Source organism: Sturnira hondurensis, unplaced genomic scaffold (genome assembly GCF_014824575.4).
Source record: "Sturnira hondurensis isolate 20B ecotype Veracruz unplaced genomic scaffold, ASM1482457v3 Scaffold0013537, whole genome shotgun sequence".
Classification (NCBI taxonomy): Eukaryota; Metazoa; Chordata; class Mammalia; order Chiroptera; family Phyllostomidae; genus Sturnira; species Sturnira hondurensis.
This window is the reverse complement of record NW_028086168.1, coordinates 294,840-306,474: the sequence shown is the minus strand read 5'-3', so window position 1 is coordinate 306,474 and position 11,635 is coordinate 294,840. Positions and strand designations below refer to the sequence as shown.

At 37.7% G+C, this 11,635-nt stretch overlaps 1 pseudogene; it reads right to left on the bottom strand.

The window, feature by feature from the left end:
* Positions 1-7,882: 7,882 nt before the first annotated feature.
* LOC118997942 (neuromodulin-like) lies at positions 7,883-8,818 on the bottom strand (annotated as a pseudogene).
* Between the last annotated feature and the right edge of the window lie 2,817 nt (positions 8,819-11,635).

Genomic DNA, 11,635 nt, shown 5'->3' with positions numbered 1-11,635 from the left:
CATTTATTATCCATATCAAATGTTATGTACTGTACTTTATGCAACTGGCAGTGCAGTAGGGTTGTTTACATCAGCATCCCCACAAATATGTGAGCAATGTGTTGTGCTTTGATGTTATGAGGGTACAATATCACTTGGTAATAAGAGCTTTTCAGCTGCTTTACAATCTTGTGGGACTATCCTGTCTGTGGCCTGCTGTTGACTGAAGCATTGTTATATAGTGCATGTCTGTACTCACATTTAAAGCTTTAAGGAAAAGACTTGTGAGGCTGAAATTCAGACACTGGGGGAGATGGAGCTGGTTGGCTGGTGCCTGGCTATTCTGCGGAGGATATAATGAGGCTATTTCTGTAAGTTTTGGGGGGGGGAATCGAAACAAGAGGCAACTGTAGGTGAGAAAGGAAAGCCTCAGCAGGGCGCAAAAGCAGTACCAGGGTGAGTGTGTAGGAAAAAGTTAACATAGTAGGTCTGATGTTAGTTTCTGCAGGGCTTGCTTGTGATGTTGGTACATGAAAACTTAACTTTGGAATCCTCCTTATGTTACTAAGTAGTAAGGCTGTTTTGTGTGCTTTAGACCTCAAACCCTGATGCATTAGCTTTATTTAGACTGTTTGTGCAAACAAAGCAATTTACAGTAAGTACCTGCTTTTCTGTTGGGAGTCTGGAACTTTGGAAATCATGTCTTGTCAGTGACAATGTGACTAGCTGGCAATGAAAACCCTGGACTCAGAGTGACATAAGAATCATGGTGGCATGGGACATACCTCATTTTTGTCCTCCACCTCAACAACAAAAATTGGACATTGTTTCACAAGCAAAAGTGCCTTTGTGGAAGCTGTGGAATCCAACACCATACACTAAAGAACCTGGGAGGGGTTTTACCCCCCACCCCTGCCATGCATTGGGCAATAGGCAGGCAAAACTTATTCCTGGCTGTGCATCCTCTGGTGATGTGAGTCAGCCCCAGCCCTTTTTGGGCATGGTCCAGATGCTCTTGGAAAACCTATCTTATGCAATAATTCACACACAAGAGAGACTTTGTGGAAGTCTAGGTTTTCAGAAGAGACATTCCAGAACATTGTTGGAACCAAAAACACAAGCCTGGACACACAGAAGTGGATCATTGGAACAATTTGACTTCATCCACATCTCCCTTCCCACAAGGTGATAGAGCTCAGGGCCTAGAGAGATATTCTTCGCTATGATTTTTTCCCATGGGGAAAAGAGAGAGAGCAAGTAAGAGGGCACCTGGCTTCCCCAGGCATGTGGTATACTGCCAAAGTGGTTAATTTCTTCATTGTCCCATGGAGATTACTGAATCACAAGTTACATGGCTAGGTATGGGAAAAGGCTGGGAGAGAAGCACATAGGACTCTTGGAGGACATTAAAAGAAAGAGAATCCTACTAATTGCACTGTGATTCCATCATGAAGCCCACTCATGAGCTTAATTCATCCACGGATTGCCTGAAATGAGAATATGAAAGTATACAACATAATAGTAAAGATAAGTACGTAGTAGAATTCAGAATACTCTAGTACTGTAATATGGTGAAATGTTAAGCACTTAACTTTGTAATAAATATTATTAAATGGCAAGACTATTAAAAATAACTATAGCTACCATAACTTGTTAGTGAATACATAACATGAAAAGAGGTAAATATTTACATCAAAAGCATAAAAGGAGTAAAAGTATAAAGTTTTTGTATGCAAGTAAAATTAAGTTACCAGCACAAAATAGACCATTATTTTTTATAAAATGTTTCATGTAAGCATTCTGATAATCACAAATAAAAAACCTATGATAGGTTCACAGAAAAGAAGGAGAAGGGAGTCAAAACATGTGACCATGGATAATCAATTCACAAAGAAGACACCAAGAGAGGAAGAAAGGAGTAAGGAAACTACAGAATGGACAGAAAACAATCCATAAGACTGCACTGGTGAATCTGTAGCTGTCAATACTCCTCTAAATGTAAGTGAATCAAACTCTTTATCTAAAAGACATAGAGTGGCTGGATGGATTTAAAAAAAAAAGAACAAGATTCAATTATATGCTACCTACTAGACTCACCTAAACTTTAAAGATGCACAAAGGTCAAAGTGATGAGATGGTGAAAGATATTCCATACAAAAGTATAAACCAAAAAACACAAAACAAAACAGGACATACTTATATCAAAAAAATGAACTTTAAGCTGAAAATCATAACAAGTGACAAAGAAAGTCATTATATAATGATAAAGGAGGCAACTCAAATTGAGAGGATATAAAAAATGTAAATATGTATGCGTCTAACATTGGTGCACCTAAGGATATTAATAAAATTGTAATAGATATGAAGGGAGAAATACAGTACACTCCAATAATAGTAAGGGAGTTTAGTACCCCACTTTCAATATTGGAGATCATTCAGATGGAAATACAGGTAAGTACTGGACCTGAAGCGCACCCTAGGGCAGCGGACCCAACAGGCCTAACACAACACTCCAGGGAGCAGCAGCAGAATTTACATTCTTCTCAAGTACACACACACATTATTCTTCAGGGTGGGTCATATTCTGAGGTTCTGTTCATTGTGCTTTAATCATTTTCTTTCTGTTCTTCAAAGTGGGTAATTTATATTGATCTATTTTAGGGGTCACTAATTTTTTCTTCTGCCATGTCTAATTTGCCATTGAGTCCATCTAGAAAGATTTTTATTTTAATAACTATAATTTTCAGCTCCAGGTTTTTTTGTTTAGATTTTGTTCATTCATTGATAACACTTCTTTCAATTCCTTAAGCATATTTTCAATTTTTGATCATATTTATAACAGCTACTTTGAAACCAGTCTATTTCATCTACTGTCTTCTTTTCCTGAGTATAAATTCATGCTTTCCTTTTTTAATATTGATTAGTTTGGGGTTAAAATATGCATGTTATAGAAACTAGGTCCTAGCTACTTTAGATTCATCCTGTCTTTCCAAAGGTTGGATATTTACTTTACTGTGGCATTTGGTTGACTGGAATCAACCTGCAAAATTTTCTGACTTCCCATTTCCTGTGATGTACAGCTGCTTATCTAGCTACCCTTTTCCTATGTCTTCCCACTGCTGCTCTTTCACCATCTTCCCGTTTGTTTCCCCTATGTCTGCCAAACTTGGGCAGAGATGAGGATCAGGAAAGAGGTTAGGGTCATCTTTCTGTTATTTTCCTAATTTTTAGCTGTTCTGCCCGGTTTGTCCTAACTTTGACACTTCAGGTGTTTTGCCATGCAAGGCTGCACATGGTTAGAGAATGCATTCAGTAAAGAAAAGCACCAAACTCACAAGTCTGGATAACACATTTTTCTGTCTCTAAAGACTGGATTTCAAAAAAAAAAAAAGACTAGACTTCACTGCCCTTCCACAGTACTCCCAGGATTCCATAGTTTTGCCAAGGATTTGGTAGTGTATGCTCTGAATTATCACTCCTCTCCACACTCTTATATTATTCCTTTCCTCTACTGGTTTCCTTAATTAAGCATCATGGAATTTTATATCTGGAAAGTATGTTAGAAAGAGTATAATCAATTTTTTTATGTTAGGAGTACCAGAAGCCTCAAAGAGTGAGATGAGTAGTCCAGGGTCACAGGAACAGTTAGCAGCTGTTTGTTAATTTAGTCCCGATGAATCATCACCTTGATGCCTGCACGAGGAGCCCTGTGTGGTTCTAATGTGATTGGAGAGAGCCAAAGAAATACCATCTCAGCCCTAAGGACACTCATGTTTTTTTTTAAGAAGATCAAATATACACAGTAAAGCAAACTGTGAACAATTATAAAACAAACTTAGTTTCTAATTCAAAATAATAAATGCTAAGTATAGACAAGAGAATGATAGGGCTCATGCAACAAACTGAATGCACTTTAGCCTTAAAACCCTAGCAAAGAGGAAATTGTTAATGCATTAGAAATCTACATAGTATTACTGTATTTCTTTAGACTATGAATGCACAGTGCCAGTAAATGCACTGATAAGTGTCAGAAGGGCTTTTGAAATTCTGACAAGTTCAATTTTTTTTTAAGTGCTAGGGTTGCTGTGTTTCTATTATGAATCCTCTATAAATCTCTGGTGATAGAATATTGGATCACATTTCTAGGTGTATAAGCTACAAGAACTAAGCCTTAGGAAGCTTCAGTTTGCTCTTTATTCTTGCGTTTTTTGAATCTATTAACAAGAAAGGCATAGCTTGTTTCTAGAGGATTTTTATATATTATGCAAGCTCTCGTTTGTATATGAAGAACAGAAACTTGTTTTACCTATTTGTTTCACATGGCTTACTTTTCATAACAAGTAGAGTTTTCATAACAAGCATAAACTTAAACTATGCTACTAACCCCCACCCCCTGAATTGATAAATTATATAAGGAAGTAAATAAGATAGATTACATATAAGGAAGTAAAAAAGATAGATTACATAATTTATGTAAATATTTAACATTTGTTAAATTTACAGCATATATATAATTTTAAGAAGAAATTAACACTTAAGGCCAGTTGCTACGTTTTTATGGTTCTTGAATATTCGTATTTCAAAATGAATCTTAATTTACAAAAGAGAAGAAAGCTAATTACATGAGGCAATTCAAGAAGCCACAAAGGGGTTCATGAAGGTACTAAATACCAATTGATACCTTCACACTAGTCTGCCTGACATGCTTACCATATCAGTGGGTTGGTGCCTTTGAACGAGCTCTTCCCACAGGCTACATGAAGCAATATGTGTATCTATGCAAATACTAATGTGTGAGGTAGATTAATTTATTATATTGGCTGAGAATTTGTGGATATGAGGCACAAAATGGGTGCATTGTAATGGAGTCTGCAATGAGCCGAGGAAGACCAACTCTAGATGACACCACGTGGCCTGGGGGTAAATATTCCAGGGAGACGGAGGAGAAAGAGAAGTTCCTGAAGATGAATGGCCTTCAGTTTTGTCTTGATTTTGCAGACAGGATATTTGGATAACGGTAAGTCAGCTTAAAAAGACATGTTGATATCACTAAGTAAAAGCTATGAAGCAAAGAAAACATTTATAAAGAAAAATTGAGAAAATAAATCTTTAAAGTTTTCTGCCATAAACACATGGAAACCATTGTAGCAATTTAAATTTTATTTTGACAGTATTATATATTTGGTATTAGTAATATCTAGATATAAAAATAAGACATACTGAAGAGTAAATGCTTGCTATTTAAAGGTTTAACAACTTTTTTTTAAAAAAGGTAAATCTGTGACTAATAGCTATATTTCCATGTATTTCTAAAACTTACAGACTTTTATAAGGAATCATGTTTTATATTACTTACACAGGTATTAGTTTTATTGTCGTTGTTGTCATTGTCATTGGAGTTCAAGAAACATACAACCAATGTCAACTGAATAGCTTTGAAATCCTGATATGGAAGAGTTGTAGAGATACCATGTGTAGCCTCCAGTCTTAAAAATGGCCTCTGTGTGTCATACAGCCAGACCCAAATGGAGACCAAGAAGGCGAGGTCATTGTTAATCTCTACATGCATCTTGCTTCCCTGGCTTAACACTAATCATTCATTATGCTCTGCATCTGAGAAGGGAGAAGATACAAAAATTCACGTTGGGAGATACAAAAATTCACGTTGAAAACACGGACCTAATGTTGCATATCCAAAAGCTCCCAGGGGACTGAACAATCAGAAAGCCCTACATCATTTGCATTTTAATGGGTAAAAATAAGAGTTGAAACATTTCTTTTACATGTTTCCATGAAAAAGCTTGTAGTTAACAGAACTGTTGTGGTGGGGAGGGGGAGGAAAAAATGGAAACTCTTTGAAATTTAAGGAAAATTTATTTCTTTTACAGAATTTGAGCTGGGCAGCTGAGCTGTTAGAGACACATTTTTCCTAATGGAAAAAAAAAAGTACTGTAACTTCAGACCTTTCACATTTTCCATGAATAGATGTCATTACTCATTATCACATTCACTGTTACTTGTAAAACAGCGAGGTGGCAGCAGGGGGAAGAGGACTAAAATAGAGTTGAAAAAAATTGGTACCGGCTTAGGTAATCTCAACGAAGGCCTTTCTGAAAAAGCAAAAACAACTTTCATCATTACTCCACCAAACCTTTTGAAAACTGACACGAGGTAGAAGGCCTCTTTATGAAAAGAATAGTAACAATGTCTCTTCGCTCTTATCTAATTCTGAATTAGAAATGATGAAGAGCTTGACTGATAAAATTATGAAACAGATAATGAGTTGTTTAAGTGATAATTACTGAGTCTCCCTATTTTTAGAAACTCATTAACAGGTATGTCTTTAGTCATAGAAAAAATTTTTTCATAAATATTGAATTGTGCTATCACATCTCTTTAAAGTGATGGAATATGACTCATTTCACAGGAACTATTTGCTTTTAATTGGTTTTAAGAGTCAATCAAGTGAGGACATCACTTATTAATTCCAATTTGAAAAGACAGAAAAAAAGTATAACCTTATTATCTTTAGTCAAACCTCTTCAATGTTCATGTGGGTTAGAGATTGAAAGGAAATGGTGCCCCTATACCTTGTGAGTTTCTTCAATTCCAAGAACAGGGTTCATCAATGGGAAGTTGCCAAAGGTTTTAGAGTGAAATCTTACTTCCTAACTACGAAATAAAAGGCTTTGACTAGATTTGTAACAAGGACAGAATGGCCATTTGTTGAATTCTTTTTTGTTGTTCTTGCACTCTTAGTCTCATGGGTTGGAAGAGGGAAATAAACCTAGAATACTGTCAAAGTCAAGCTGCTCCAGATTTCTAATAAACACAGTCAAGCATTTCAGTCACTGACAGAGCGCAGACAGCACTGTGGTCTTGTAAAATTACTGCTAAGCTGAAAAATTCCTATTGTCTAGTGATGTTGTAGCTAACGTAGCTCAATGCATTGTCATGTGTTTGTGGTGTTGCTGGTGTAAACAGGTCTACCGCACTGCCAGTCATATTAAATTATAATAAAGGACTGTGTTACTGGTTTCTGTATATAATATACTATAATTTTTGGAGATCACATGGAGGGTTATCAACAGGGGAGTGGGAGGGAGAGAGGGGGAAAAGGGAGAGAGAATAAGTAGCATAGATGGGAAGTAGAAAATAGAAATGGGGAGGGTAAGAATAATATAGGAAATGTAGAAGCCAAAGAACTTTTATGTATGATCCATGGACATGAACTAAAGGTGGGGAATGTGGGTGGGAAGGGGTGTGCAGGGTGGAAGGGGGTGAAGAGGGGAAAATGGGACAACTGTAATAGTATAATGAATAAAATATATTAAAATATATACTATAATTTTAATAATTGTTTTAGAGTGCATTATATCTTTTTATGCTAATTGGCATGTTTATTTATTTTCTAAACAAACTGTTTCTTTGTTAATTTTTTTCTTTTTGTTCATTCCATCACATTGAAAAGGAGAAAAAGAAAAATGGTTTTGAATTCACTTGATATTTTGGACTCCTCAGATGAACGGAACATTGCACACACACTTCAAATAGAACAAGAGAGAGAGGAAAATGGACTCCCACATGACTGCATGCACCAATTCAAAAAACTTGGATATGGTACAAGAACCTCCCAAAATAATTGGATCATTGCCCAAAACTTGCCATAACCACACCAAGAAACAAAAAATGTTTAAGCCACAGTATATGACTTGGGATCTTTCCTGCTTCTTTAAAAAAAATGTTTGCCACATAGAGAGAAAGAGGGCTTGTGGGTCAGAGAGGACAGACTCACAGATGTGCGGGTCGGGAAGGGAAACTTCAGAGTGGAGTTGAGAAGAGACAGGAGAAACAGGGTCCGGGAGGGGAGAGAGTGGGGACATGGAAAGCCATTTCTTAGAGTTCAGGGGTGTTCTCGGTCCATCTCGCATTCTTCTCCTTTATCCTCCTCCTGCTGGGCACTTTCCTTAGTTTTGGTTTCATCTACAGCAGGGGTGTCAAACTCATTTTTGCCAGGGGCCACATCAGCCTTGCAGTTGCCTTCAAAGGGCCAAAATAATTCTAGGACTGTATAAATGTAACTACTCCTTAACTATTAAGGAGTTGAAATTACATTCAGCCCTTTGAAGGCAACTGTGAGGCTGATGTAGCCCCTGGTGAAAATGATTTGACACCCCTTGTCTACGGTTTCTATCTTCTCTTTAGCTTGGCTGCTCTTCACAGTCTCCATTGGAAGCTGGGTTGTTACCTTGGTGACTGCATCCTCTGCAGCAGGTGTGGCAGCAGCAGCAGCAGCAGTGACAGCAGCAGGCACTATGGCTTGTTTAGGCTCCACCTTGGCTGGGGCATCTTCTGCCTTGGAGGATGGTGAGTTGTCAGTGGAAACTTTGGTGGCACTTCCTGTCTCAGCAGAGCCAGCCCTCTCCTCCGAGGGAGCAGGAAACTGGGGGGCCAGCGGCCTGCTCCACAGCAGCATCAGAGACGCCCTTCTCCATCTTTTTCTTCGAAGGAGTTTCTCCTGCTTTGCCGGAGTCCTCAGGCTTGAAGCCAGTGGCTGGGGCTGCTTCAGTGGTAGTGGGACCTTCTTCTTCCATCTGTTCAGCTCCACCAGCAGCAGGAGCATCTTCCTTCCTCTCACTCATCTCGGCTTCAGCAGCTTGGGCATTGATTGCCCTTCTCTCCTTTGAGCTTTCCCCTTACTTTTTGCCCACAGAAGCTGGCCTGAATTTGGTCGTGGCCTTAAGAGCTTTATCTTTTGGTTTGATGCCATCTTGCTTGACCTTTTGGTCTTCATCGTTTTTTTTTCAACCTGTTTAATTCTTCTCATACAGCACAGCATGGAGGTCCAAAGCATATTATTTCTACTTACAGAAAAAGTTCGCTGTAAAACAGTATACCACATCATGCTGGCAACATATTCACATATCCAATGATTGCTCTGTCTCTTGGTTGTACACATTTCTCTTGTGCTGGATTTAATTATCTTTATTGTTTTAAACATTTGGTGCAGCCTAACTGTGCAGTGTTTATGAAGTCTACAGGAGAGTGCAGTAATGTCCCAGGCCTTCCCATTCACTCACTACCCACTCCCTGACTCGCCCAGAGTAGCTTCCAGTCCTGCAAGCTCTATTCTTGCTAAGTGCCCTGTACAGATGTGCCTTTTTTTACGTCTTTTATACCACATTGTACCGTACCTTTTCTCTTTTTAGATATGTTTAGATATACAAACACTTACGATTGTGTTACAATTGCCTATAGCATTCAGTATAGTGACATTCAGTGCAAGTTTGTCGCCCGGGGTCAATAGACTGTACCACAGAGCCCAGGAGGGGAGTAGGCTGTATACACCACCTGGATTTGTGTGAGTGCACTCTGTGATTTCAACAATGACAAAATAGCCTAATATTACATTTCTAAGAATGAATCTTCATGGTTAAGTGGGGCATGTCTCTAAATAAAGACTGTTTTCTCTACATACCAAGCTGTAGTGAAATAATGAAGTGCCCCTGAAGTACACAAGCTTAAATGCTGAGGAAGAGTAGGAGGCCTTGTAGATGGGAAAGCCCCATAGACGGCTGAGTGCTGGAAGTTCTATGAGCTGTTGATAAGGCCCCACTCAAGGCATGCAGAAATTTTGGCTTTGATTCTTATACAGTACTTGCCACTAGATGCTGAAGATCATGAATTGTGCCTGGGACATTATGGAAGTTGTGGACGAACTGCACTCATAAACAGAAAACTTATTACAAATCTGTAAATTAGACCCATTTTCCACTTAGAATAAATACTCTTAAGTCAAGGAGCTGACAGTATATAATAGGAAAATAAAGGTTGTGTAAATATTGTGGAAATGTTTATTTATGGCTGCCATTGACAGATTTACTATTAGAAACAAATATGTTTCCAATGTAGGACAATTTTATATCATGAAATATGATTTCAGAAATGTGTTATTTCTTACTCTTATAAGTTTTTATTGTCTGCATTTTCCCCATCTTCACTACTAGCCTCTACTCTATGTATTGCTAAATAATTTTCAATATAAAATATAAAAATTTCAGCTTATATTTTTAGTTACTCAATTATTCAAAAGGCTGAATTGAAATTAAAAATCAAAGTTATCAGCAAGTATTCTAGATAAAGACTGTGATTATGTTCTGTGTCCTGATATACTTTGATGATCACAAATGTTATTTGACATTTAACCTAAAACTATGAAGGTTAAAAGAGAGCAGCTTTTCTTTCTACTCCTTCTATGTACATGATGAAAGTAGAGAACATTTTGTTACGTCTGGACCAGGAAGTGGAGGGATACGGAAGTCCACCTTCCTCTCCTCAATCACAAAGTCAGCTGATCAACAAAACACTGCAAGATTTGCTAAGCACAACTCCAGCTCTGGAAAACCTCCAAGCATTGACATTAGGTATTCTATAAATTATTAAACATAATATTTATTGTTGAGGCAACGTTTTTCATGCTCTTCCCCCCTGAAAACATGGAAACACTTGTCCAGGAGCAAAGATTGCCTTACTCAATCTAACCATTTCTTCATGTCAAATGAAGAAAAACTTTCATTTGCATTCTTTAACAAGAAAACTGAACAGGAAAAAAACAGTCTTGTTTATACACGGATTTTTAGGGACTAATGTACTACAAAAATAAACGTTAGTAACCCCCTTGATAATCAAAATCATCAACCCCAAATTACTATTAAAAGAAGGGTTTGAAGAACACTGAGGCCCGTCCGTGTTTGTATGATTCATTATTTTTTTCTCAAACACCTGAGACTGTTGCTGGCAGAGAATGGACATTATTCATTCACTCACTTAACAAATATTTTTAAAAAATCTTCTATGCCCCAGGATCTGTGTAAAGCTAATGAAATACAGTATCGTGTAAGAACATTCATGCTTTATTCCTTCATGGAGTGTATAGTCAGGTTTTACTGCCGCCCTTTTCTTTGTATAAAATTGTATCTCAGTGTATAATTATAATGTGTTAAGTACTAAGATAAAGTGGTTTACAGGGCTATGAAAGCATAAAATAGAGGAGTTTCATCTGGTCAGAGTCGTCGGAAGAGCTTCTTTGAGAAAGCAGGTCAAGGGAAAGAAGGGGGGCCCTTAACCATGGTTATAGTCTACTAAACTTAATACAGATTGAAGAAAAAGTTAAAATATATTAGAAAGGAGAGGACAATGTTATTGTGATAAAACGTATAAAAAATTAACTGTGATATTCAAATAGAGGAATTGGATAGGTAGGTATGCTGCTTAGCAGAAAAATCTCCCCAAAGAAACATTTGGAGAAATTCAATATCAAAATCATAGTTACAAACTTTGGAATTAAAACCTCAGTAACAATGTATAGTGTGGTAGGCTTAAAAATGCCCCTTCCCCCAAATAGGTCTGCATTGTAATTCCTGGAACCTGTGATTGTTAGCTTAGTGCAAAAAGAACTCTGTAGATGTAATGAAATTTGAAAGTTTTAAGTGAAGACAAGATTGAGGTTCTTCTGGGTTGTCTGGTGGGCCTGATGGAGTGCCCGTCCTTGTAAGAGAGACTGGGGAGGAATCAGAGTCACAGGAGAAGGCAATGTGATGACAGAAGCAGAGGCTGGAGTGCTGCTCTTTGAAGGCGGAGGAAAGCACCACCAACT